The sequence below is a fragment of the Rhinatrema bivittatum genome, chromosome 1, assembly GCF_901001135.1.
Source record: "Rhinatrema bivittatum chromosome 1, aRhiBiv1.1, whole genome shotgun sequence".
Taxonomy (NCBI): Eukaryota; Metazoa; Chordata; class Amphibia; order Gymnophiona; family Rhinatrematidae; genus Rhinatrema; species Rhinatrema bivittatum.
In genome coordinates, this window is record NC_042615.1 from 170,261,223 (window position 1) to 170,288,608 (window position 27,386).

Genomic DNA, 27,386 nt, shown 5'->3' on the forward strand with positions numbered 1-27,386 from the left:
AAGCTTAAGAAAGGGGCAGGGGTGATTCCTATCCACACCTGTTTCTTTTCAAAATGGGGCCAGCATTCTTGAGAACAGTGCCAAAGTGATGCTTACATTTTTACAGATTTTAAATATTATCTACCAAGTTTCACTTTCAGGTCAACTAATATGGGTGAAATTACACGTGACTCTCAAATTGTATTTAAATGTACAATCAAATAATGAGTCTATCATAACTATCAAATAACCATGAAAAATTTCTTTATTCACACAACTTAGCTCTATATAAAACACATATCATTCACGCACATTCATACCTTAAAATAATCCTTACAAACCGGACTAACACAATCCTCTTAGATGCCAATATGACTAAAGTCAACTAAAAGGAATATGCATAAATAATGGTACATTCATGTGTTAATATTAATACAGACAATACTAAGTTGTACACATATTCAAATAATATGGTGTAGAAAATCTCTTTCACATTTATCTCTATACAAACATATAATATGGCACAACCACAACCACTATCCCCACGAAGTCTTTATACCAATTTTCATAAGGACATCACACATGAACAGAATACAAAAATTAACCTTTGTACCAATTTTCATTGGAACATAGGGCCTCATTTTCCAATATCGCATGGTATTGCATGTGATACCAAAAAGGGGTGTTACCTTATGCTAATAAGCATGTGAATTGTAAATTGTGATAACAGCTATGCAACATGCTCTTAGTGCAAGTTGTGCTATTAACCCAATATATTGTGATTCATGTTGTTTCTGGACAGCCTGTTTCAGTATACTGCAGGCTAGGGAGAGAGAGAGAGCGAGCCTTGCTATAGTGCCTCCCTAGACAGGTATTTGTATCCCTATGGGAGGCCCACCTAGTAACTCGAGGTGGGGATTAGGTATGTGTAGGGGTTTGGGGGAAACTTTCACATTCAACATGAGATGTACGAACAGAACAGTGGTCTCTTGTGAAGATTTGCTGGCCTTCGGAATGAGGAAACTCACTCCAAGATGAGATTTGGGCAATGTTCTCTCCACCTAGCTTGATGGACACTCTACCTGGGCAACAACAAGCTAGGTGGAGAGAACATTGTCCAAATCTCATCTTGGAGTGAGTTTCCTCACTCCGAAGGCCAGCAAATCTTCACAAGAGACCACTGTTCTGTTCGTACGTCTCATGTTGAATGTGAAAGTGGCCCCCAACCCCCTACACTCATACCTAATCCCCACCTCGAGTTACTAGGTGGGCCTCCCCTAGGGATACAAATACCTGTCTAGGGAGGAGGCACTATAGCAAGGCTCTCTTTCTTTCTCTCCCTAGCCTGCAGCATACTGAAACAGGCTGTCCAGAAACATCATGAATTGCAATAAACCTTTACTGGCCTCTAGTGCACAACGTAACGCAAATGAAAGAGGTGTAGTTATTGGCCGTGCTAACACTGCAGCTGTTTCGGGGCACACGATAAATCCTCCCTACTTTACATTTGCTCCGCCCCCTAATACAAAATTCGCAAATCACGTTAACGGCTGTTAGCGTGATTTGCGGAATTATCTCCCGCGGTAACTCCTTGGAAAATGACCCCCATAATGTATGAATAGTATACAAATATTTATATCTCTTTTTTATCAATGTTATATCATTAATTTATGTGGAGCTTCACATCACCTATCTCATCTTATATATCATCTTATATCTCGCTTCTTACTTCTATTAATTTTTGTTTTTGAGAATTACATACACATCTCAAATGAATGTCCAACATGGATGTAAATCTTCTATATATATATGTTAACATTATTATGGCATTCCCTTTTGCATTTTTGTATGAATCTTCTGAGGTGCCTATTGATATCTTGGATTTTCAACTTGCTGTTCTCATGTGACAACAAATCATCACATACCCTACAAGGGACCCTTGTTTCATCGCACCGGCTTCATCAGGGGAAAAGCCAAATCTGACACTATACTAGTGGTCAATCCTCTTAAGAGCTTCCATAGAAACTGAAAGGCAAAATTCTCATCCGAATTTGCCACCAAATTGGTCACTTCTTTACTCAAACTGTTGACCATAGATTCCCAAATCACCCTAACAAATTGTTGTACCGTTTCTAACATGAGACTTCCAATACACTCATAAAATACTCACAGTGCCCTTATTACTGGGTGATGATCTTGAATCACTTACTAACTGCAGCTACTCACTAGATATCATGCTAGTAACAAGGTTCTCCAAACTCTCCTTAAGCTGCTATACATTCAATATCTCCTTCATTTAATTCCTCATATCCCTCCAGTGGCGTAGCGAGGGGTGGGCGGGGTTGGCAGCCGCCCCGGGCGCCGGGTCTAAGGGGGCGCATAAAACGCGTGAGGGATACACTCTAGGAATCACAAAGCTCCTGTTACGCTCTCCGACCAACTTTTTCCATTCCCACGCACACCGCCTTGTGGCAGCAGTTTACCATAGCTCGTCGCGCACAACTGGAAGGAACCCCAATCATTCCCGTCGCCGGCACACGCAGACTGTAGCCGAGAAAAACTGGCCGTAAAGCCTCCCCAACCTTGCTCGCGCGTGTCCCCTATTGGCGGCAGTCTCTCATCTGTCTTCGCTGCTGCTGCCCTCTGATTGGCGGAGCCGGCCGGCAGTCAGAGGTGTTTCCCGGGAGATGGCGAGTAGACTTGCTTGGAGTAGACCGAGGTGGGCGGAAGCTCATTCGAGCTTGGTTTCTGTTTTGACTGAGGCGGTGGTGGCACCGCCTTTCTTTTGGGAGCTTTCCCTGTTAGTCAAACGAGAGGAGTCCAGCAGCGTTGTTGCAGAACTGCACTCCTCTTTGTAGCGGCCAAAAGGAAAGGGGGGGTGGTACAGGAAGAAGGCGTGTGGCTGTGGAGGGCCCCTGCAGCACCGCGTACTGAGTGCAGGCCAGACACTGAATGTTGTGTGTTAGCCGCCGGCAGCGGGGAAATCAGTATATCTGTGAACTGAGCTGGACTGGGATCTTGGAGACTTCCACAGTGATCACATGCGCCACTATCGTGTTTCTCTTATCTTTCAGAAGGTCTAATGGGGGCGGGGTGATGCTGCTATCTGACAGGCCAATGTAATAAGACTGCTGATTTTTCTGCGTGGATTTTTTTTTGTGCGCATCCTGCAAAAACTTGTGGAAGTACGGGATGTAATAACAGCCATGTATGCTAATTAGACACTGTATAAACTCCATGCACACTGAGCATATTTGCCGGGTCTAAGGGGGCGCCAAAACGCCTGGCTCTGCAGAAAAATAGCACTGATTTCAATGCAAATCATTGATGGAGGGAGGGGGCGCTGAAGAAGTCTCTTGCCCCGGGCGCCAAATTGTCTAGCTACGCCACTGTATCCCTCACATTATTTATCTGAATCTGCAGGTTCTACAAAGGTTTGCTGTAGACACTATTTAGATCAGAACAGGTAACATGCTTGTTTTGATTGATGCACTCCTACTAGCATGGCACCACTGCTGCTGAAACCTTCCATGGAGTCTGCCTTTTTCTACTCTTGCAGAATACCAACAGTGAAGATGGGAGCAGATGACTGCTGTTCCACCATCTCAGCCAACCGTGCCTCTCTACTAGTTTTTCCTTCTCAAAAATAAAAATCCTATGGAGCATGGTAGGATGGCATCTATTCCTCAACATATTTCATTTATCATTACCTCTTTTACTTGTGCTTGCCTTAGGGTATTGTTGGGAATGCAGATCCTTGAGGCAAGACAAGGTTGGCGCTTCCACTGGGAGTGAACCCCTGTTTGTCCTCATCGTCGAGAGGTGGTATGGGCTTAGAAGACCCTACTGGAGCTTCATCTATACCAGCCCTCATTCCACGCAGATTGAGCCCTTGGGCAGGACTTAGGCAGTAGAGATGACCTTCATTTTTTTTCTACCAGGTCGTTTTTTGAGTCGGACGCTTCGGGGTAAAGTTCATATTTCCTCGGTTAGTTTTTTGAAAAAATGAACCAAAAATGAAATGGGGAAAAACAAAACGTGCCCAAAAAACGACACGGAAAAATGAAGCTCAAAAAAACCTATCCCAAGCATTAAAATTTAATACATTAAATACAACCCCTCCCTAACATCCCAGTCCCTCCCCAAGACTTACTAACATCCCTGGTGGTCCAGTGGGGCCTGCGAATGATTTCTCCCTCTAGCCATCGGGCTTTCCGGCCTGCCTAGCAACAAAATGGTGCAGATAGGGGAGCCGAGCTGAGGAGAGACGCGCTGTGTGACCTGGAGCGCGTTAAGAGCTACCTGGCAGAGAGGGACGCTGTACCGGAGGAAAGGAGACCAGCCCCGCCTACCTGTGACGACATTGAAGTGCCGCTGTCTCCTATTTAAACTGGAAGACAGCGGAGAAAAGGTGGGAGCCGAGCTGAGGAGAGACGCGCTGTGTGACCTGGAGCGAGTTAAGAGCTACCCGGCAGAGAGGGACGCTGTACCGGAGGAAAGGAGACCAGCCCCGCCTACCTGTGACGACATTGGAGCGCCGCTGTCTCCTATTTAAACTGGAAGACAGTGGCGCTCAGCCGCCAGTGCGCCGAAGCCACGCGCCAAAGGGGTGCGCCCCTGGGAGAGTTTTTGCTACTACTATTTTGAGCTGAGATTTAGCCTTTCTGAAAAAAGCGAAGACTTGAATGGGAAAAAAAAGGAAGGCTAAGATGGCAATCTCCACACCTACGAGAAGAGAGGTAACAGGACCGATGGACCAGCACCTCATTAGGAGGGTAAGTCAGACTATCAGAGATGTAATTCCAGACATCTCTTTCTCCTCGGGTTCCTCCACTAGTCCCGCCGAATAACAGTTACCCAATCTACACTCTGGGAACGATGGGGCCAGTAGAGACTCTGACCCCCAAGTACTGGCCATAACATCGCCAGATCCTAGAGTTCAAATTTCAGGGATGCAAGATGGGTCTCTTTGTACTAATGGGAGAGGAATTGAATTGCCTAGTCAGTTTGAATTAATAGACGAAGTAGCCCCACCAGATAACATCTCCCTGACGGATGTGTGGAAGGTGGTCACAAAAATGGAAAGGATATTGTCCTTTACCATAGCTCAATCCACCAGTTCAACTATTGAAATCAGGAAAAGTTTGGAAGATCACAGTAAAAGGCTTTATGGTCTGGAGACTTTATGTGAGTCAAATTCTACTCAAATCGCAACGTTACAAGCAACTAGTGTTTCATCCATAAAGGACTCCTTAATTGTTCCTAAAAAATTAGAGAATTTTGAGAATGTTTTAAGGAGGAAAAATTTGAGGCTTCTAAATTTTCCATGCATTAGATTGTTGTCGGCCCAAGAATTATTTAGCAAGTATGTTAAAGAAATTTTGGGTATAACGAATGAATTAATTATATCTAAGATGTATTATTTGCCTGTTAAAAAAAAGAGATGCATCAACCCCCGAAGGGGGGATTGATGTTTTGTCCCCAGCTAGTCCTAATTTAACTATGTTCCTGGAGACTTCTATGGATGATATCCAGACAAAAGCCACTTTGTTAGTGGTATTTAGTTTGGAGAATGAGAAAAACCTGGTTCTCCACAATTACTTTAGAAATAAAGATATCATGGTCTGTGGTCAAAAAATTCAAATTTTCCCGGATGTTTCTAGAGAAACCCAGATGAGGCGGAAACAGTTTTTGAATTTGAGGCATAGTGTTGTCCCTCGGGGCTACCTTTTACCTCAAATTCCCATGTAAGTGTTTAATCACTTTTCAAAAGAACAAATTTGTATTTTTGGAACCTCCACATCTGGAATCTTTTCTTGCAGACAAGGGTGGATAGGCTGAGTTGACTGCCTCCCCAAATACAGGATATAACTGGATAAAATAAATGCTTTCTCCTAGAATATTCATGAATGTTATGAAAATTTTCCTTTTAGTTATTCCTGTTAAAGGCTCCCCTTTAAGTGGGCTGGTTATTGATTTGCATGATAAATGAGGGGAAATGTATTTTCTGTTTTATATTATTGATGATGTGAATCAATATTTTCTTATTTTCATTTGCATTTGTATAAATGTTGAAGAAATTTAATAAACTATAAATTGAAAAAAAAAATGGCGCAGATAGCCTTTGACCTACTATGTCACAGGAGCTACCGGTGCCATTGGTCAGCTCCTGTGACATGGTAGGACCAATGGATGGCCGGCACCATCTTGTGCTCCTACCATTTGACAGGGACTGATCAATGGCACCGGTAGCCCTTGTGACATAGTAGGTCAAAGGCTATTGGCGCCATTTTGATTACGGGCAACCGACAGCCCAAGTGCAGGAGATCGCTCCCGGACCCCCGCTGGACCACCAGGGACTTTTGGCAAGTCTTGGGGGACCATCCTGTCCCTGCCCTTACTATGTCACAGGGGCTACCGGTGCCATTGGACAGCCCCTGTCACATGGTAGGAACACAAGATGGTGCTGATGGCCATGTGACAGGGGCTGACCAATGGCACCGATAGCCCCTGTGACATAGTAGGTCAAAGGCTATCGGTGCCATTTTGATGCGAGGCAGGCCGGAAAGCCTGATGGCACGGAGGGAGAAATCCCTCACGGGACCCCGCTGGACCACCAGGGATGTTAGTAAGTCTTGAGGAGGGATCGGGATGGTGGGGGGATTGTATTACAGTAAATTATAATGCTTGGGGTGGTTTTTTATTTAAAAAAATAAAATGTGCCCTCCCCCCATACAAATCCAAAAAACTAATTTTCCTCATAGTTCGGGGAAAATCAGTTTCGGGGTTCGGGGCCACCGACCCATGATGAATTAAGCAATTTCGTTGAAATTGCCTAATTCGTGATAAACAAAGCAGATCTCTATTAGCCAGGGGTCTCTCAAGGCATGGAACCAGAGTGAGAGGCTGAAGCGGCATTGTACAGACAGAATTCGAAGCAGGTGGCAGACAGGTGGAACCAGGAACAAGCCAGAGGTCAGGACGGGCAGTGAACAAGTGGAAACGGAGAAACAGGATGGAGGTCAGGGCAGGCAGAGGTCAAGCAGAGTCAGGTTACCAAGCAGAGGTCAGACAGGTGGAGTTCAAGCAGAGTCAGGCAGCCAGGGTCGGAATCAGAAGATGAATCTGAAGGGACAAGGAGCAGGAATGCTGGAATCAAGAATCAGGAATCAGGAATAGGAAGGAAAGCTGGAACTGGATCAGGAATCAGGAACAGGGAGCAAGGCAGGAATGCTGGATCAGGCAGGAATCAGGAATGCAGAACCTACACTCAAGACTGAGCTGGACCCATTGCTGAGGCAACGTGCTAGTGGCAGGGTAGAGTATATATATCCATCCTGTCTGACGTCATCTTCGTGGGCTGCAGGGAGCTTTCCTGCCACGGGCCCTTTAAATTTACAGCAGTGGCGCGCACATGCGCCTAGGGGGGCTGGACGCAGAGCTTGGTGTGGCAGCATGTAGGGACGCTGCAAGAGCAGGCTGCTGTAGTGGCAGTCGCATTGTCCAAAAGGAGCGGCGATGGAGGAGAGCTGGAGTGGGTCGCCTGCCTGCGAAGATAAGGGGACCCAGTCATGGCCTTTTGCAGCCGGGGTTTCTATCAGGTATTTGTGGAGCAAAATCTTTCCCTCTTCCTTTCTCATCCCCATGTTTGCCTCTCAATGCCAGTGATAAGATGGAATTTATTAAAACTGGTCACTACTGTATAGGGGCTTTTAGTATTACAATGTTTGTATACCCCTGCCTGAACACACACAGACAGAAGACTAGTCAGTAATTATAAAAAGTTGGTGAGCTATACAGAATAGATAAGCCATATGATCTTTTTTAAGAGTGTAAATTTGTTTGAAACAAATATAAAAATATGATGAATGAGCCTGTTTTTTGTAAACCTGTTTTTGTTGGGGTTTTTTTTTGAGAATTCTTTTTATTTGGCAAATAGTATGCACTATCGGGAAATTAACCAAATCCCCCCACCAAAATTATTAAACAATCCCCCCCTCAAACATTTTTATCTACATACCACTACAGTGAGACATGATTGGTGGTATCAACAGAAAGCTAAATCTATGGTGACTTATCTCCAAAGGCAATACATGAATTGTGTGCTGGCCTCTCTAAATTAACCTTTAACTCCAGTTAGGGATGTAAAATTGTTTATAAAATCTATTTCTATTGAACACATACTCATCAGATAATGGCAGGTTAGGGCCCCTCCTGGACCTTGACACAGTCCACCTTCATATTCAATGCCAGGATTTTATTTACAGATACAGGTTTCTTATACCAATAATATAGTACCTGGTTCAGTATCTATTACTCACTGGTCCAGGCCTGGACATAACAGGCTGCATCACAGGTATTCTGCATTCAGAGTTCACTTCAAAAGCATTGCTCTCAGCCATCAAGTTGCCTGATTACTGGGCCCTGACAGAAAGATTTGAGGAATACATTCTTAGACTACAAACACATTCTGGATGTTATTAGGGATGTACATTCATTTGAATCAAATGGATACAAAGTATGTGTTGAAAAACAGAATATAAATCAAATTAATTAATAAATACATTAGTCCATTTTTTATTTGATTTGTTCCATCCAAAATAAATAGATGGATCCTCCAGAAATATACATTTCAATTTTCATGTATTTTCTGGTCCAAGATTATTTTCTCTGTAAGTCAGACAGACCACAACCAGGATTGGAAGGGACAAGGAAAGAACACCACCAATTAAGCTGAAACACTTTTTCGACCTGTCTTTCTAAGCATGATTTCCTTATTTTTTACCTAAATTTGAAAGCAAAGCTTAACTTTGAGCTGTCACAATTTTGTAATAATTTTTCTACTGGATTTTAGAGAGAGAGGAAAGAAGCTCTTATGTAGAATGAATGAAAATGTATAGGAAAGATTTTGATAGAAAAAAGATGGGCTGGGGAGCCTAAGGAAGGGAGAGAGGGTTTCCTCGATCGAAGCCGGCACTTGGAGAGGCAAGTCTGTCAAACCTTGGTGGTAAGAGACCCCGGAACAACGACGGAGCCCAGCTGAGGAGCCCGATAGAGGGTGGTGCACGAGTGAGGTCAACAGGCTGCGTCTGCCATTATAAAATCGAACAGCAGACGGCGCACAGTTGCCGTCGGCGCACTGCCTAAGCTGCGCGCTCCGTAAGGGGCACGTGGCTTGGTCCGGCTTAGGCCGGCAAAGGCTGGAGGGCTGGAATCTCTAATTGTAGACTTTGGCGTATTAAATCTGAGCCCTCTCATCTTCCTAAAACTTTTTGTGAATATATGAAGTGGGGTGAGTGGCCACATTTGTTGTTTTTGGTACCTATTTCTTTGATTTCGCAGTATGCCACATACTAAGCATAAAGCATAAAGCACTAAGCATAAAGCACTAAGCACCATTTCTCTTTAAAAAAATTCATATCGGCCACAGTCAAAAATGGATTCTTCAAACTACATATGCTAAAAAGAATTAAATCACTCCTACACTCTAACGACTTCCGTACAGTCCTACAAGCCACACAACTATCAAAACTCGACTACTGCAACTCGATCCTCCTAGGACTGCCAAAAAATTTGCTACAACCTTTACAGATGCTACAAAATGCAGCTGCCCACATACTAACCAATGCAAACCGCCACAAACACATCACTCCTGCTCTACAATCCCTGCACTGGCTACCTGTAGCATCCAGGATATTGTACAAAGTACTTACCCTCATTCACAAGTCTATCTATAACCAAGAAATGCAATGGTTATCTGATCATTTCACAAATCAAATAGACCAACAAGAACTATCCACCAAGCCAAACTCCAAACTCCCACTCTCAAGCATATCAAACATGTTTCGACGAGAGAACGCTCAGTTACTATTGCTGGAACCAACTTTTGGAACAAAATGCCCACTGACCTACGCCAGGAGCCCTGCCATAAGAAGTTTAAACTAAACCTCAAAACCTGTCTATTCAAACAAGCTGACCCTTAACTGGAATTTTTCTTAACCTGAACTGCCAATCACTCCATCCCATCTCTGTTATCCACATTACCGCAATAATTACTCCCACCGGCAACTCCTTGTAATCTATATATGTTTCTCCTAAAATACAAACCATTCTACAATTAGAATTCAAGATTGACTCACCTTACTACTAGGGATGTGAATCATTTTTTGACGATTTAAAACAATCGTCAGATATATTTTAAATTGTCAAAAATCGTTAGAGCGGCGATACAATAGCAATTCCCCCGATTTATCGTCAAAAAATCATAAATCGGGGGAGGGGGAGGGCGGGAAAACCGGCACACCAAAACAACCCTAAAACCCACCCCGACCCTTTAAAACAAATCCCCCACCCTCCCGAACCCCCCCCAAAAAATGTTTTAAATTACCTGGGGTCCAGTGGGGGGGTCCCGGTGCGATCTCCCACTCTCTGGCCACGGCTGCGTTAATAGAAATGGCGCCGGTGGCCCTTTGCCCTTATCATATGACAGGGCAAATGTAGCGCCGGTGCCATTTTGGTTCCTGGCACCCGACGTCACGAGTGCAGGAGATCGCTCCCGGACCCCTGCTGGACCCCCAGGGACTTTTGGCCAGCTTGTGGGGGGCCTCCTGAGCCCCACAAGACTTGCCAAAAGTCCAGCGGGGGTCCGGGAGCGACCTCCTGCACTTGGGCCGTATTGCCAGTATTCAAAATGGCGCCCACGCTACCTTTGCCCTCACTATGTCACAGGGGCCGACGGCTGGCCCCTGTGACATAGTGAGGGCAAAGGCTAATGGCTGCCAGTACTGAAAATGGCACCAGCGCTAGCAATATGGCCTGAGTGCAGGAGGTCGCTCCCGGACCCCCGCTGGACTTTTGGCAAGTCTTGTGGGGGTCAGGAGGCCCCCCCAAGCTGGCCAAAAGTCCCTGGGGGTCCAGCGGGGGTCCGGGAGCGATCTCCAGTATTCAAAATGGCGCCGGCGCTACCTTTGCCCTGTCACATGGTAAGGGCAAAGGGCCATCGGCGCCATTTTTATTAACGCAGCCGATGGCCTGAGAGCTGGAGATCGCTCCCCGTGCTCCCACTGGACCACCAGGTAATTTTAAAACCTTTTTTGGGGGGTTCAGGAGGGTGTTGGAGGATTTTTTGATTATCGGATCGGGCGCAGCCAATAATCAAAACTCAAATCGGGCTGGGCGATAAAGGTTTTAAGATTTGGATCGGAACCGGAACCGATCAGATTCCGGTTCCGATTCACATCTCTAGTCAGAAAGAGACAAAGTCACTGAAGAATCAACAGTGAGGAGTCACTAACAGTGGAGAAGTCAAAATCTACACAGCGCTCACTCTGTTTCCTCCTGAGGACAGTCTGCATCAGTTCTTAAAAGAAAGTACTAATTCAGACTCAGGTGCAGGATTTTCATTGCCATAGGATATTGAAGATCTAATAGTTGAGGGTTTGGGGACCTCTAGCTAGTTGTGTGCTAACCTATAAGCAAGTGCAGAGCAGTAAATGATACTGTTAGAGCCAAAAACACCCGCTAGGAACAGCAAAGAGCATAAGAACTGCCTGTGGTCTTTTTCCTTTTGATTTGTCCTAAATCCCCAGCTCCTACAGCAGCATTACTCATATTTGTCTTCTATAGGGTAATGATTTTTAATAATGTATTATTATTATATTGTAGGTTGTGTTTAACATTGTAGGGATTCAAAATATTTTCTTTTCCTAATATTTTTTTTCTCTTATTCAGCTATAGACAACCTTTGCTACTTCTAAAGTGAGAAACTCCAATGAACTGTATCACAAAATTCAGTTAATGGTTGAGTAGGCTATAATAAATTAAAATGTTCCCACAGCTTAGAAATTAGCTTATGGATCATCTCCAATCATTTACACCCTTTTCCATCTGCAGCATTCAACCATGATGCATGATTTAAACTTATAATTTGAAAATGAATAGCAACTTTCAATTATTACATTTGAGCATTCTATGATATTGTCCTCTTTTGATTACAAGAAGTCATGAAATGTATTTCTTTTGTTGTTCTGGTGCTAGGTCAACGGTATATGCCAGATTCCATGAAGGACAACTATATCTTTAACACTAAGTATTTTTTTTTTTGATATTGTGTTTAAAATATTAAGAGTTTTATGCCTTCCTAAGTTAACGTGATATTACAAGCTAGATCCTTCAAGGTATCAATCACATATTTCTAGAATATATTGCTTCCTTAGGTCTTATTTCTTGATTTCATTATTTGTCATTTATAGCATCATCATCATCATGTGTTTTTAAACATCTTCTATAAGGAGTGCCTAGATTCAAGATATTAAGATAACAATGAGCTTTTAAAAACTGTAAATTACAGATCTTTCTCATTGATGAAATATATATTAATATAAAAGGGGATTTATTGAATTTGATTTAATCTGCCAAGTGAGTTACTTTAATTATTTATTTTTGTAATAGATGATCTTTATTAATAGTTGTACATGTTTCAGCTGGTGAGAAGAAATTTTCAATTGTGTTTGCAATTGCATTACATGGAACATTGGGGGGGGGAGGATGGTATAGAAAAAATCTTCACCCATCCCCATTATTAATTTTAGTTAGCTTTGAGAACAAGATGTCTGAAGCTTATTAGTTTTTAATTGTTGCATTTTTTCTCATAACCATTTCATTGCTAATTTTCAAAAGGATTTACATGGTTCAAACTATGTTTATACTTGTAAATGATATAATAATGTAGGGTGAACCTCATTTGGGTGATGTGCTGCCTTTGGGGATCTACATTGCCAAGGTTCATCTGATGTGTATGTGTGTGTAGGGGGGAAAGCTAAACATCCTGGGTACTTAGCATGGACATGTTCGTGTAGGCTTCAATCCAATCACTGACCATTGTTCTTCTTTGCTGTGTTAGGGGGTAAGCAGGAGTGGCTAGAGAGACATTAATAGGGAAATTAATAGAAAAGATAGCAGCACACTCTCAACTTATTGTCCAGTAATTCAAAGGAAATAAATTGTCCGAGTCCAAATTGATGCTCATCAAAAAATTTACTTTACTTTAAAAATCAAAATCAAAGCAAGAATAATGAAGATCAAAATAACATAAGAAAAATCAATATCAGAAAATCCATGGCCTCCTTATCCATGCCTCTATTCCTTGCAGTTCTTCTCTACTATGCATCAATATCCATGTTCAACAATCCTTCCCCTTGAAGGGTAGGATATCCCCATTTCAATTGCAACATCCAAACTGCTGGGAAAATGAGGAAAAATCCCTTGCCCTCAAAAACTTTGAAAAAATTATGATACCAAACTTCTTCAAAAAACAGTTATTCAAAATCATTTAAATATAGCATAGAAGTACAGCCCATTGTCTCTGGTCATGGGGAAGGCAGTCACTACTCACTCTTAACTGGTCATAAGAAAAAGCCACCAGCAACACTATCAATAACTTTCCACTCTTCATCTTCGCTATTCACTCTAAGCATAGGCAAAAAGAATCAAAGCCATATGTTAGGGGGAATCCTTTCTGTCAGGAACTGGTTCCACTCAAAATCCCAAAACTAACAAAAATCTTCAAAACTCCATACTCCACTCTGGGAGTTTGGCATTTCTGATCAGTGCACCTGGGGATGGCAAATACCTTTTTCTCTCTTCTCTAATCACCTGTACTCTAATATTTGAGCATTCTCTATGAACATTTATGGTCCATAGTAGCCTCCCCCAAAAAGGTAGGTATAACTCAATGCGAGGATTCAAAAATGAAAATCCTCCTCCATTGCCTAGGCTAGAAAAGTCTAGGAGAAAACATATGGACAGGCAAAGTCAGGTCACAATAGGATGTTACATTTACATGCATTTCTGTTTTGAACATTACCTCTAAAGTTTGTTGAGATTTAGAACAAAATACACATACTTGTCAAGGTATTTTAATATGAATGAGTTTGGATGAGATGGCAGTAAACAGTTAGAAATCAAATAGCTAAGCTCTCAACTGGGCCCAATATCAACTGGATTCAGCATGGCAGGTCATATAGCTGATTAGGTCAAGGCAAGACACCCAACTTTATCAAATCATGATTAAATTTATCAACAGTAAATTTCAAGAAACATCAGTTTTAACAGACTATCAGTGAAGTACAGTATGTTGAATTCTAGATTCAAGAAATACACAAGTGAAGTTGAGATATACAATGTTCTTAAACACAAAAATATAGAATATGATGGCAGATAAGGATCAACTTGTTTCCTTCAACAAAGTGATTGATCAATTTATCTGTCTTTTCCTCATTCCTTCTCAATTAAGTATACTCTGTAATTATCCCATACATTCTTAAATGTACTTATTTATTTCAAAATGTAATGTTTGGCTGGTCGTGGCAACATCCTGCGACTGGCTGCATTCACTCCAGGATGCCGTCAGCTAGCCCCATGCAGGGATTCCTTTGGTGCAGCAGGAACGTCATTTTTTGCTGCCTCTTTCCTCCCACTAGCATAGCCTCTAGGTGTGCATGTACTCACTGCGCCACTGGCCCTTAAAGGCCCTGCAACAAGAAAGCCATGAGAAAGCATCCTACTTAAGGGCCAGCCTGGTGCTTCATCAATTAGGGATGTGAATTGTGTCCTCGATCGTCTTAACGATCGATTTCGGCTGGGAGGGGGAGGGAATCGTATTGTTGCCGTTTGGGGGGGTAAAATATCGTGAAAAATCGTGAAAAATCGAAAAATCGAAAAATCGCAAAACCGGCACATTAAAACCCCCTAAAACCCACCCCGACCCTTTAAATTAAATCCCCCACCCTCCCGAACCCCCCCAAATGACTTAAATAACCTGCGGGTCCAGCGGCGGTCCGGAACGGGCTCCTGCTCCTGAATCTTGTTGTCTTCAGCCGGCGCCATTTTCCAAAATGGCGCCGAAAAATGGCAGCGGCCATAGACGAACACGATTGGATGGCAGGAGGTCCTTCCGGACCCCCGCTGGACTTTTGGCAAGTCTCGTGGGGGTCAGGAGGCCCCCCACAAGCTGGCCAAAAGTTCCTGGAGGTCCAGCGGGGGTCAGGGAGCGATTTCCCGCCGCGAATCGTTTTCGTACGGAAAATGGCGCCGGCAGGAGATCGACTGCAGGAGGTCGTTCAGCGAGGGTTCCGGCGCCTCGCTGAACAACCTCCTGCAGTCGATCTCCTGCCGGCGCCATTTTCCGTACGAAAACGATTCGCGGCGGGAAATCGCTCCCTGACCCCCGCTGGACCTCCAGGAACTTTTGGCCAGCTTGTGGGGGGCCTCCTGACCCCCACGAGACTTGCCAAAAATCCAGCGGGGGTCCGGAAGGACCTCCTGCCGTCCAATCGTGTTCGTCTATGGCCGCCGCCATTTTTCGGCGCCATTTTGGAAAATGGCGCCGGCTGAAGACAACAAGATTCAGGAGCAGGAGCCCGTTCCGGACCGCTGCTGTTCCGGACCGCTGCTGTTCCGGACCGCCGCTGGACCCGCAGGTTATTTAAGTCATTTGGGGGGGGTTCGGGAGGGTGGGGGATTTAATTTAAAGGGTCGGGGGTGGGTTTTAGGTGGTTTTAGTGTGCCGGCTCACGATTCTAACGATTTATAACGATAAATCGTTAGAATCTCTATTGTATTGTGTTCCATAACGGTTTAAGACGATATTAAAATTATCGGACGATAATTTTAATCGTCCTAAAACGATTCACATCCCTATCATCAATACATCAGCAAGATGTCCTCCTGGGCACTGCAGTGCATGTTGCTATTTTATGTGCCTTGTCTTGCTGTTCAATCCTCACCTCATTGCCTTGCCTGTTTTACTTGTTCCTGCCATTGCTCTGCCACCTTATCTTGCCTTGTCTTGCCTGTTCTGCCCTGTCCTGGTTCTCTCTATCCTGTCTCTTCCTCATCCTTTCTGTCTCAGCCTGATTCTTGGTTTTGACTTTGACTTGAATCCTGGACTACTCTCTTGCCTGCCTTTTGCTATTTACCATTGCTTCAGATCTGGACTACCCTCTTGCCCGCTGTCTGCCACTAACCTCTGCTTTGGACCTGGATTATACTTTACTCACTGTCTGCCTCAACCCTCAACCTATACACAGTAGAGCTGTGAATAGCTTTTTGTATCATGCCCATTTCATTTTTGGATTGGGGAGGGTGATTTTAGTCCACCCCCCATGGATCAGATAATTGTTTTGTTGGTAATTTGTTAGAAAAAAATGTCCCAACCTTTCAAATGTAATTAAATATAAAGATCCCCACCCTCCCCACCCCCCCAAGACTCACCCAAATTCCATCTTGGTCCAGCCAGGGGTCTAGGAGCGATCTCCCACTTCCAGGCCGTCGGCTGCCAGTAATCAAAATGGTGCCAGTAGCTCTTTGCCTTTACCATGAGACAGGAGCTACCGGTGCCATTGGCCAGTCCCTGTCATATGGTAGGAGCAACGGACAGCCTGTGACATTTTAAAAAATGGTGCTAGTCATTAGGGATGTGAATCATTTTAGGACGATTAAAATTATCGTCCGATAATTTTAATATCGTCTTAAACCGTTATGGAACACAATACAATAGAGATTCTAACGATTTATCGTTATAAATCGTTAGAATCGTGAGCCGGCACACTAAAACCCCCTAAAACCCACCCCCGACCCTTTAAATTAAATCCCCCACCCTCCCGAACCCCCCCCAAATGACTTAAATAACCTGCGGGTCCAGCGGCGGTCCGGAACGGCAGTGGTCCGGAACGGGCTCCTGCTCCTTAATCTTGTTGTCTTCAGCCGGCGCCATTTTCCAAAATGGCGGCGAAAAATGGCGGCGGCCATAGACGAACACGATTGGACAGCAGGAGGTCCTTCCGGACCCCCGCTGGACTTTTGGCAAGTCTCGTGGGGGTCAGGAGGCCCCCCACAAGCTGGCCAAAAGTTCCTGGAGGTCCAGCGGGGGTCAGGGAGCGATTTCCCGCCGCGAATCGTTTTCGTATGGAAAATGGCACCGGCAGGAGATCGACTGCAGGAGGTTGTTCAGCGAGGCGCCGGAACCCTCGCTGAACGACCTCCTGCAGTCGATCTCCTGCCGGCGCCATTTTCCGTACGAAAACGATTTGCGGCGGGAAATCGCTCCCTGACCCCCTCTGGACCTCCAGGAACTTTTGGCCAGCTTGTGGGGGGCCTCCTGACCCCCACGAGACTTGCCAAAAGTCCAGCGGGGGTCCGGAAGGACCTCCTGCCGTCCAATCGTGTTCATCTATGGCCGCCGCCATTTTTCAGCGCCATTTTGGAAAATGGCGCCGGCTGAAGACAACAAGATTGAGGAGCAGGAGCCCGTTCCGGACCGCTGCCGTTCCGGACCGCCGCTGGACCCGCAGGTTCTTTAAGTCATTTGGGGGGGGGTTCGGGAGGGTGGGGGATTTAATTTAAAGGGTCGGGGGTGGGTTTTAGGAGGTTTTAATGTGCCGGTTTTGCGATTTTTCGATTTTTCGATTTTTCACGATTTTTCACGATATTTTACCCCCCAAACGGCAACAATACGATTCCCTCCCCCTCCCAGCCGAAATCGATCGTTAAGACGATCGAGGACACGATTCACATCCCTACTAGTCATCCATTACCTCTACCATGTGACAAGGGCCAGCCAATGGCACTGGTAGCCCCTGTCATATGGTAAGGGCAAAGGGCCATCGGTACCATTTTGATTACTGGCAGCCAATGGCCCAGGACTAGTAGATCACTACTGAGCTGGACCACCAGGGAGTTTGGGTGAGTCTTGGGGGTGTCAGGAGGGTGGGAGCTTTATATTTAATTAAATTTGAAGGATTGGGACAGGTTTAGGGGTGGTTTTTTTTTTTTTGTAGATATACACATCCCCCCCCCAAAAAAATGCTAGGAAAACCACACAACATTTTGTGGGTATTCCAATCATTTTTTTTCCTTCTCGAAATGTAACAAAATAGGAAATATTGTCTTTATTTCCTATTTTGTTGCAAATGACTGCACATCTCTAGTACCCAGTGATTCTCTGACATCTGCCTGAAATGAGCTCATCTTGGTCCCAGACTCTGTCCTTGTCTTTGCACTGTGGGACCATCATCTAAGTCCTGCTGGCCCCTGGAACCCAAAGGCTCAACCTGTGGGAAACAGAACTGGCACTGTTGAAGCTCTAGCTCTGTCCCAGCCCAGGGCATATCTGCCACCTGTTGGAATGGGTCTAGTGGGATACCTACTGGGCTACTTTAATCACAGCATGCCACAGCTCAAGAGTCCAGGTCCATTATAAGATTGCTGAGACCATGGACTCAACGGATTCGTCTCTGATTCAGGCTATTCCCAGACTTGGCCCAACTCATCCAGCAGCAGAAAGGTATCCTGGAACAAGTGACTGGGCTGATCAAGGGTTTGGCCATAAGGATGGTTGCCATGCAAGCTCAGCTTACGGTCTCTGCGGCTCCACTTTCTCCAATCCGGCCCATTTTCCACAGCCCATGCCACATCTGCCACTGCCTACCAAATACCTCGGGGATCCTAAAGACTGCAGTGGCTTTATAAATCAGTGTAGGATGCACTTTGAGCTCTAGTTAGCCCTATTTCTATATGACCATGCTAAGGTGACATATATGCTCTACCTAATGAGTGGCTGCTCTTGCCTAGGCCTCCCTGTTATGGGAACATGATGATCCAATCCTGCAGAGTCTGGACAATTTTCTCCAACAATTCCACTTGGTTTTTGATGAACCTGGCCATGCCTCCTCCACAGCTGAGGAATTAATACGCATTTGCCAAGGTGTGCTCAGTTGGACAGCATGCAATACAACTTTGAATCCTTGCTTCAGAGCTATGATATGGTGAAGAAAGCCAGATAGCCATTTTATGGCAGGGATTGTCTGGTTGGATTAAGGATGAGTTGGTTGGCCATGCTCTATCTTATGCTTCTATCTTAGATGGCCATATTGCCTTGGCAATTTTGGTGAACCTCCGATTTCAAGAGCAGGCTCAGCAGTGCAGAGCCTCCCAGCATCCCATCCATCTGGCTCCCTGCTTCCAAAATTCCTTGGTACCCTCTTCTAACCAGGAACCAATGCCCCTCACAGAAGACCCTATGCAACTAGACTGCTCAAGGCTTTCCAAAGAGGAAAAAAAGAGGTGAAGACAACTTAGACTTTGCCTGTATTGTGCAGGCCAAGGGCACTTTCCTAATTGCTGCCTAGAGAAGTTAGGAAACTCCTGCGTTAGGGTTAGTTGAAAAGGCAACCCTAGGGCAGATACTTCCCTCTCCATAGATGTTGGTACCTGTCTGTCTTGCCACTGAGAAATCCCTAATCTATACTCAGACATTCTTGGACTCTGGGGCTGGAGGTAATTTTATTGAAGGGCTATTTGTTCACCAGCATGATCTGCCCATAACTACCTTGAATAATGTGGTTACTATATCCTCAGTGTATGGTGACACTGTCTCAGGCTGGCTCACTGAGAATACCTTGCCTCTTACTTTGCAGAAAGGACTTCACCATAAGGAGACCATCAAATTCTACTTATTGCCCAAGGCAGTCAGTCCTATCCTGGTTCCTTCATAGACTGGGACCACGCTGCAGCTTGCCCAAGGAAATCTTACATGTAACCAGACATGTCTATCCCCAGTCTTGCCACTGGTTTCCATGATTCTAGCCACTGCCATGCAGGTTTCCACCACTGTATGCTGCTTACACCAATGTCTTTAACATGTAATAGGTGGAAAGCTTGCAACCGCATAGATCATATGATTGTCCCATAGACCTCCTCCAAGGGAAGATGCCACTTTGAAGTTAGGTCTATCCATTATTGGTGCTTGAGATAACCATTTTGTCACAGTATATTCAAGAAAACTTGGAAAGGGGCTTCATCCAGTCTTCCTCATCACCGGAAGGTGCAGGCTTCTTCTTTGTTTGGAAGAACGGATCCCTTAGACCCTGAATCCATAATATATCGTGCTTGGTAGTGTGTCTGTCAGTGCTCGTGCATGTTTCGCAGCCCACCGATAGATGGCGCTATAATATATCGGACTTGGTAGTGTGTCCATCAGTGCTCGTGCATGTTCCCTAGCCCACCGATAGATGGTGCAGGTGGCTCCCTAGCTGCCTTGGAGGCTCAAACACGCCAGAGGTATGAAGGAAAGTGGCCATCGCGGGACAGGCAGAATATAGCAGAGGAGACCCTGGCATGCCGCAAACGGAGCACCTCCGGTGACACACGCTCCGTTCATGGCGAGGATGAAGGCCCGGCGCACCGTTCACGGAGAAAAGGGAAGGTCCCCGTGTGCCGTGATCGGCGCGCCTGGGCCTTCATCTTCGCCGCGAACGGAGCATGTGCCACGGGACACGTTCCATTTGCGGCATGCTGGGGTCTCCGTTGCTATTTTCTGCTCAAGGCAAAAATGGAAGGCCCCCATGTGCCGCGAACAGCATGCTGGGCCTTCATCTTCAGTGTGAACGGCACACCAGGCCTTCATCTTCACCGCAAATGGCGCAGGTCCCATGGCATGCTGGTGAGAGAGAATGTGTGTCGGGGAGGGGAGAGTGAGAGAGAGCAGGAGGGTGTGAGAGAGAGTATGGGGGGGATTCTGGTGAGAGAGAATGTGTGTGTGAGAGAGGGGGGTGACAGAGAGCATGATTGGTGAGAGGGGAGTGGGGAGGGTGTGAGAGAGAGCATGGGAGGTAAGAGAGGGTGGGTGGGGGGATGCTTGACTGTGGGTTTCAGAGAGAGGGAGCCTATATGAGGGGAGGGGGATGCCAGTGAGAGAGAATGTGTGTATGAGAGAGGAGAGGGGGTGTGGGGGAGTGTGAGAGACAGCTTGGTTGGTAAGAGGGGAAGTGCGTGGGATGCTTGAGTGTGAGTTTCAGAGAGGGAACCTATATGAGGGGATGTGTGTGTGTGTGTGCCAGAGAGTGAGGAAGCCTATATGACGGTGTGTGTATGTGGAAGGGCACTCTTACAGTGAATTTCTAGGGAAATTCTGCTCAAAATATTTAAAATTATGCAACTTTAATAACTTTTTTCTTTAATAATTTAAAATGTAATTACTTAAACACTGTCATGTAAATTGTGTTATTTTGAACAATATAGGGGAAGGTGAGAGAGCATCCCCCCACCCACCCTCTCTTACCTCCTCCATGCTCTCTCTCACACCCACCCCATCCCCCTCTCACCAACAATGCTCTCTGTCATGCCCCTCTCTCACACACACATTCTCTCTCACAGGCATCTCCCCCCCCCCCCATGCTCTCTCTCATATACCCCCCTGCTCTCTCTCACCCTCCCCTCCCTGATACACATGGACAGGGGGGCCAGGGTCATCACTGGATTTTTTTTTCTATTTTTAGACTTTTTTAGGGTGTTGCGGGTCACCTCAACTGGCAGCCCTGGCTTGATATGGGGGTCAGCACTGATCCCCACTCAACCTCCTCATTTGACTATGACTTTTTTGGGGGGGTTTTCTGCCACTTTAAATGTGTGGCGGGAGCCTCATGACCCATGTTAGGGGCCTCTCTTCATCCCTTGCCCTGGGTGAAAACAATTTTGTTTTTCCTTTTCAGCTAATGCTTCCATACAAGAGCATATGTGCCAATAAAAATGCTCGTCGCCCGGGCGTAGAATGGGTGCAGTTGCTAGTATATTATAAGGGCCTTAACACTATCACCAAGAAGAACTACCATCCCTTGCCCCTTATCATGGAGCTCCTTGCCTACAAAGAGTACAGATCTTTTTTAAACTCAAAATCTTATAAGTGGGGGGGGGGGGGAGTGTATAATCTCATATCCATATGAGAGGGTGACAAGAGGAATACAGCGTATAATACAAGGGCTGGGTACTATGAGTACCTAGTTATGCCATTTGGACTATGTAACTCCCCTACACTCTTCCATCACAAGGCCAACAAATTTATTTGGGACCTTTTGTACTCCCATGTAGTGGTTTACTTGGATAAAAATCTCATTTCTCATGGTCATTGGCTCAACATCGAGTGCACATCAAGCAGGTATTACAGAGGCTGCAGGATCACACCACCTTTATGCAAAGTTGGAAAAATGTACATTTGAGCGAGAAGAGCTTCCCTTCCTGAGCTATATAACTTCCTAGTACAAGTTTTGAAAAGACCTCTCTAAAGTATGGACCATTCTGGACTGATCTCTCAGATGGTAAGAAACTTCCATCTTTGCTTCTCCAGAAGCCTAAGCCTATAGTCCTGGGGAGGGGACTTAAGAGGAAGGGACTGTAATGATTGGCCAGTTGCGAGGATGTCATGCAACCAGCCACACTCACCCCAGGATACCATCAGCTGGCTCCAGTGTAGGGATTTCTTCAGCGCAACAGAGACACTGCTGCTCACTGCTTCCTCCTGCCTGCTGAAGTTGCCTCTAGGTGTGCATAAGTACCACATGTCAACCTTGAAGGCCCTGCAGCAGGAGAGCTGCAAGATTACCCCTTATTACATCAGCAGCTTCTTCCTACTTAAGGGCCAGCCCAGTGCTTCATTGATGCCTCAGCAACAGGTTCTCGTGCATATTGCAGTGCATGTTGCTATTTTCTAGTATCTTGTCTCACTGTTCTTTCCTCGCCTCATTGCCTTGCTAGTCTTGCCTTGTTTTTGTCATTGCCCTGCCTCTGTTGCTTTGTCTTGGCCATTCTTCCCTGTCTTGATCCTCCTTGTACTGATACTTGACCATGCTTTGGATCCTGGACTACTCTCTTGCCTGCCACCTACCATTGACCTTTGCTTCAGACCTGGACTACTTTTACCCATCACCTGCCACTGACCTCTGCTTTGGACCTGGACTATACTCACTGCTTGGCCTGACCCTCAGCTTGTGCCCAGTGATTCTCTAGCTGCTTCCTGCCCTGACCTCATCTTGGCCACAGACTCTCTCCTTGCCTTCACTCTGTAGGACATTGCCTAACTCCTGCTGGCCCCTGGAATCCAAGGGCTCAACCTGCAGAGAACATGGCTGGTACAAGTGTCCCAGTCCAGTACATGTCTGCCAGCTGTTGGGGTAGGCTTAGTGGGGTTACTTACCAGGTTGAGCCAATCATGCCATAGTACAAGAGTCCAGATCCATTATACAAAACCTTTTGTCTCACCTATCAAAACTCTTAGATAGCTTACAATTAAACATTCATAAATATAAACATGAAAAATGTAACATCATAAAAGCTGCAAAAAATGATACTAAAACACATAAAACATAAAACAATAAATAGAAAAAAGAATTAATACAATAAGCAAACACATTAAAACATAAGACAATTTATAAAATGTTAAAAACATAAAATAAAATGAATAAAATACATCCCACTAACTGATGATGCCACCTGAAGATTATTATTGTTTAGCTGAAAGCCTTTCTAAAAAGAAATGTCTTAATATTGTTAACTGTTTTGATTTTTCTAGCCAACCACTTCAGAATTATAGTTTGCTGAAAATACTCCCTGCAGCCACAGCTTGATATATGCTGTATCCATAGATGATGTGTGTTCACTGTTTTTTTTCCATATCTCACATTAAGACTGAAACATGATACCTATTACCAAGTCTCAGGAGTCATATATATTATTTTCTGTCCCTGTAATCAGTATTATCTAGGAAAAACACAATAGTCTCAGTGTTAGAATGATTGAGCATCAGCGAGTAAATGCCTTTTTTGCTTCACATTTCCAATAACAGCAGCATACATTCTCCCAACTATGGGTCAGTGTGATTAACTCCTTACAACCCCACTGGTCTGAAAGAGATTTATCTATTCAGCTTTTATGTCTAGAACAATGATGGATTCATCATTTTTATAATCTTATACTCAGTGGATATAATATCAAACAAGATTTACATGTTTTTCTATAATCCTTTTAAAGTAAAACATGCATTGTTTATTGCCTTTATCACTACTATTTGTTCAACAGGTTCTTTTGACAAAGTGATTTTAATTGCAGCAATTGACTGTATAAACTCTAGGTCATTTCATCTGACATCAACTTTAGTTTCTGTTATTTACCAACACTGATGGACAGTTGGCTGAATTTTTTGTGTGACCATGATGATGAGACGATGCAGGACTTTTGAGCACTAGCTATTGTTATTATATACTCCCATGATTCAAACATTTCATTAAGACATCAGCCGATGTCAGGTATATTTGGCACTTATTGACTTGGGACATTAATTTTGAGGTCAATATTCAAAGTCATTAAGATGAATTACTCAGAAATGGCTTCCTCAGGGTAACCAGGAAGTACTTATCTTAATGTGTCAAAATAGTGATTACTCATTTATGTTAAAAAATATGGTTTCAGGGATGCTTTCTTACTGAGTGAATCATATAGTTACAGCTGCCATGTCTTACTACAATATAAGTAAAACAATTTTGCTGGCAGCAATTTTAAATAACTGTATGCTATATTCTTCTTGAACATGTTAAAAAGAAACTTATCCTCTTACTGAAGCCACTAGTTATCAAATTTTTCCCAAGAAAGATTCCCATTCTATTCTAGATTCAGCCGATAAAGTTGAACTGTAAAACCATGAAAAAATAAAACATTGTTCATGTTGATGCAAAACTGCAGTTATAGTTCCTCCTCATTTTAATATCAGTTTCTGTATAACAAAAAACCTTAGTTCTGATAAATGATAATGCTGTTCCTGCCAATGGTTAATTAAAAGAACCTCTAACTTTTTTGTATGGATGCAACTTTTATCTTGAATAATTCATGGCTTAATGGCATGTTTTCGGTGACCCACATATATCTTACCACATTTCCTAGATGCCCTCCAAATAAAAAATGAATCATCAATAAAGCTCACACACATTTTGATGGGGAGCCAATATCTGGATTTATATACAGTGGGTTTTACATAAGTAAATGCACTTTACCAGAGAAAGTGGGCTTTTGAAAATTGCTATAACATATGCCATTGAATTGTCCATAGGATTTACTCATGCAAGTGCATTTTATGCATGTAAATGGCTTTTGAAATTTGCTACAATAGTATTTACATTTATACTTGTACACCCTTTTGAAAATTACCTTCAATATGTGCTGTTCTTCAAATTTGGACAAGTACAAACAAGCAATTGAGGGGGCCAACCTAGCTGATGGATCAAGCTAGGTTGAGAGAACATTGCACAAATCTCATGTTTGGGTGAGTTTCCTCACTCCGAAGGTCATCAAATCTTCACAAGAGAGCACTGTTCTGTTTATACGCCTCACTTTGAATGTAAAAGTGGCCCCTAACCCCTACACTAATACCCAAACCTCACCTTGAGTTACTAGGTGGGCCTCCCATAGAGATATAAATACCCATCTAAGTGGGCGAGCATTATGGCTAGTCTCTCTCTCTCCTCCCCCCCCCCCCCCAAGTGACCATAAGAGGACCCTGAGCATAAAACTCCTAAATATTGTCCCCCCAGTGGTTGAATGTAGAAAATACAAATATTCTGGCACTTATTGCAAAGTGTGAAAATCTTAGCACAATTTGCACTAAGATAGTGCTTCACATAGGTATTAGCAATAGACTGCCTATTACCATAAAACACACCCCTTTTCCTATCGCATGCGATATTTAGTGCATTTTGATAAATCCAGGCTTTAGTTTGTTACTGCATTTAGTAGTGCACAGCTGATTTTCTACTCATACACATATTAGAGCATTATAATATTTGCTTTTTCTGTGTTTGTGCGTGCACCTGCACTGCACTATTCAGCAGGGCAATATACTAAAATAGTTCTACTGTAGTGTATTCTCTTTGTGTTTTGTTCAATATTACACACAGAAGGATCACTGTAGTCACACTAGTGTCAGTGTGTCACACATATATCCACTTTATTTTAAGAAATAAAGATTAATTTTAAATAATCTTTTGTCAAGCACTGCAGCAGATAAAATTCCATTTTGTCAGGCAAAAGATGTGGTACTTAAGGATGTGGGAAGCCCACAATTATTGGTAGGGGGATTTTTATAGCAAGACAACAGTGAGTCCCCCAATCAAAATAAAGAGGGATTTTTTAAAATCCAAAATGTTATCAGAAGAGGCAGGCATGTCAAACCAAAAAAAATTAAAATTTGGGGAGGATATGCCAGTTCCATCAGTGTCTCAGCCAGATCCTGTTGTGTCAGAGGAAAGGGAAAAGGAAGGCATTAGTAGCAGCAGCCTCAGATTACAACCAGCAGTGCCTTTAGAAATAGAAGTAGAAGGGGTGAAACCTAAAGTACCAACAGCGCAATCCCTTAGTGCAGCAGCACCCATAAAAGCAGTTTTGTCATCCCCTTCCTCCAAATCAGAGCTTAAAGAAACTCCCTTTAAATGATTTTCTTAAGCAGTGATGGGAAAGACATTAGCTGAAGACCCAGTATTAGGAGGTTTAGTGAGTACCGTGCTGAAGGAGAGTGGGCCACATTGACAGTGCAGGAAAAGAAGATGAGTGAATCATCTGCTTCAGTTCCTCAGGCTTCATCTGTCTCAACTCCCACTCCAGTTCCAGCAGTATCATCTAACCCCAAGGATGCAGTCCTAGACAAGAGATCACAAAAGAAATCTGTGATCTGGAGCCATTTTCAAATCTGGAAAGACACACACTTTGCGCATTGTAACTATTGGGTGAAGGACAGAAGACGAGGGAAGTAACTGGGCTATGTAAGTAATATTGGGATGGAGTTTCACCTGAAGAAGCAGCATCTCCTTCAATATGTACCTAGGGATGGTAGTAGTAATAGTAAGGGGCTCTTTCTGCAAGTCAGAGCAATCTAGAATTTGAAAAGGGGACAAGTATTCCTCAAGCTGCTTTCAAGTCTTCAGCTCCTTCTATCAGTCAGGTGCAAGGCCAGAAGCAACAGGCCCCAGCTATATTTAAGAAGCAACAGCTACAATGAAGGAAATGGGTGGTGTTTTATGGCACTGTTATGGGGAAAGAAGCAAGCAGCATCCAAATTGGTGACTAAAAATGATTCCACTCAGTTCCTCTGCCTGCTTTTCCCCAAATGCCACCTCTGAGGGATTACTCCACTCAATTACTCTGCCTCCTTTTCCCAAATGCAAATTCCAAGGAATGAATCCACTGAATTCCTCTGCCTCCTTTTCCCCAAATACAACCTCTGAAGCATGATTTCAGTGAGTTCACTTGCCTCCTTTTCTCAAAATGCAAGCTCATCTGCCTCCTTTTCCTCAAATGCAACCTCTGAGACATGACTCTGCTGAGATACTCTGCCTCCTTTTCCCCATATGCAATCTCCAAGGCATGACTCTGCTGAGTTCCTCTGTCTCCTTTTCCCCAAATGCAACCTCCAAGGCGTGACTTCTCTGAGCTCCTCTACCTCCTTTACCCCACATGCAAGCTCTGAGGCATGACTCCTCTGAGTTCCTCTGCCTCCTTTTCCCCAAATGTAACCTCTGAGTCATGACTCCATT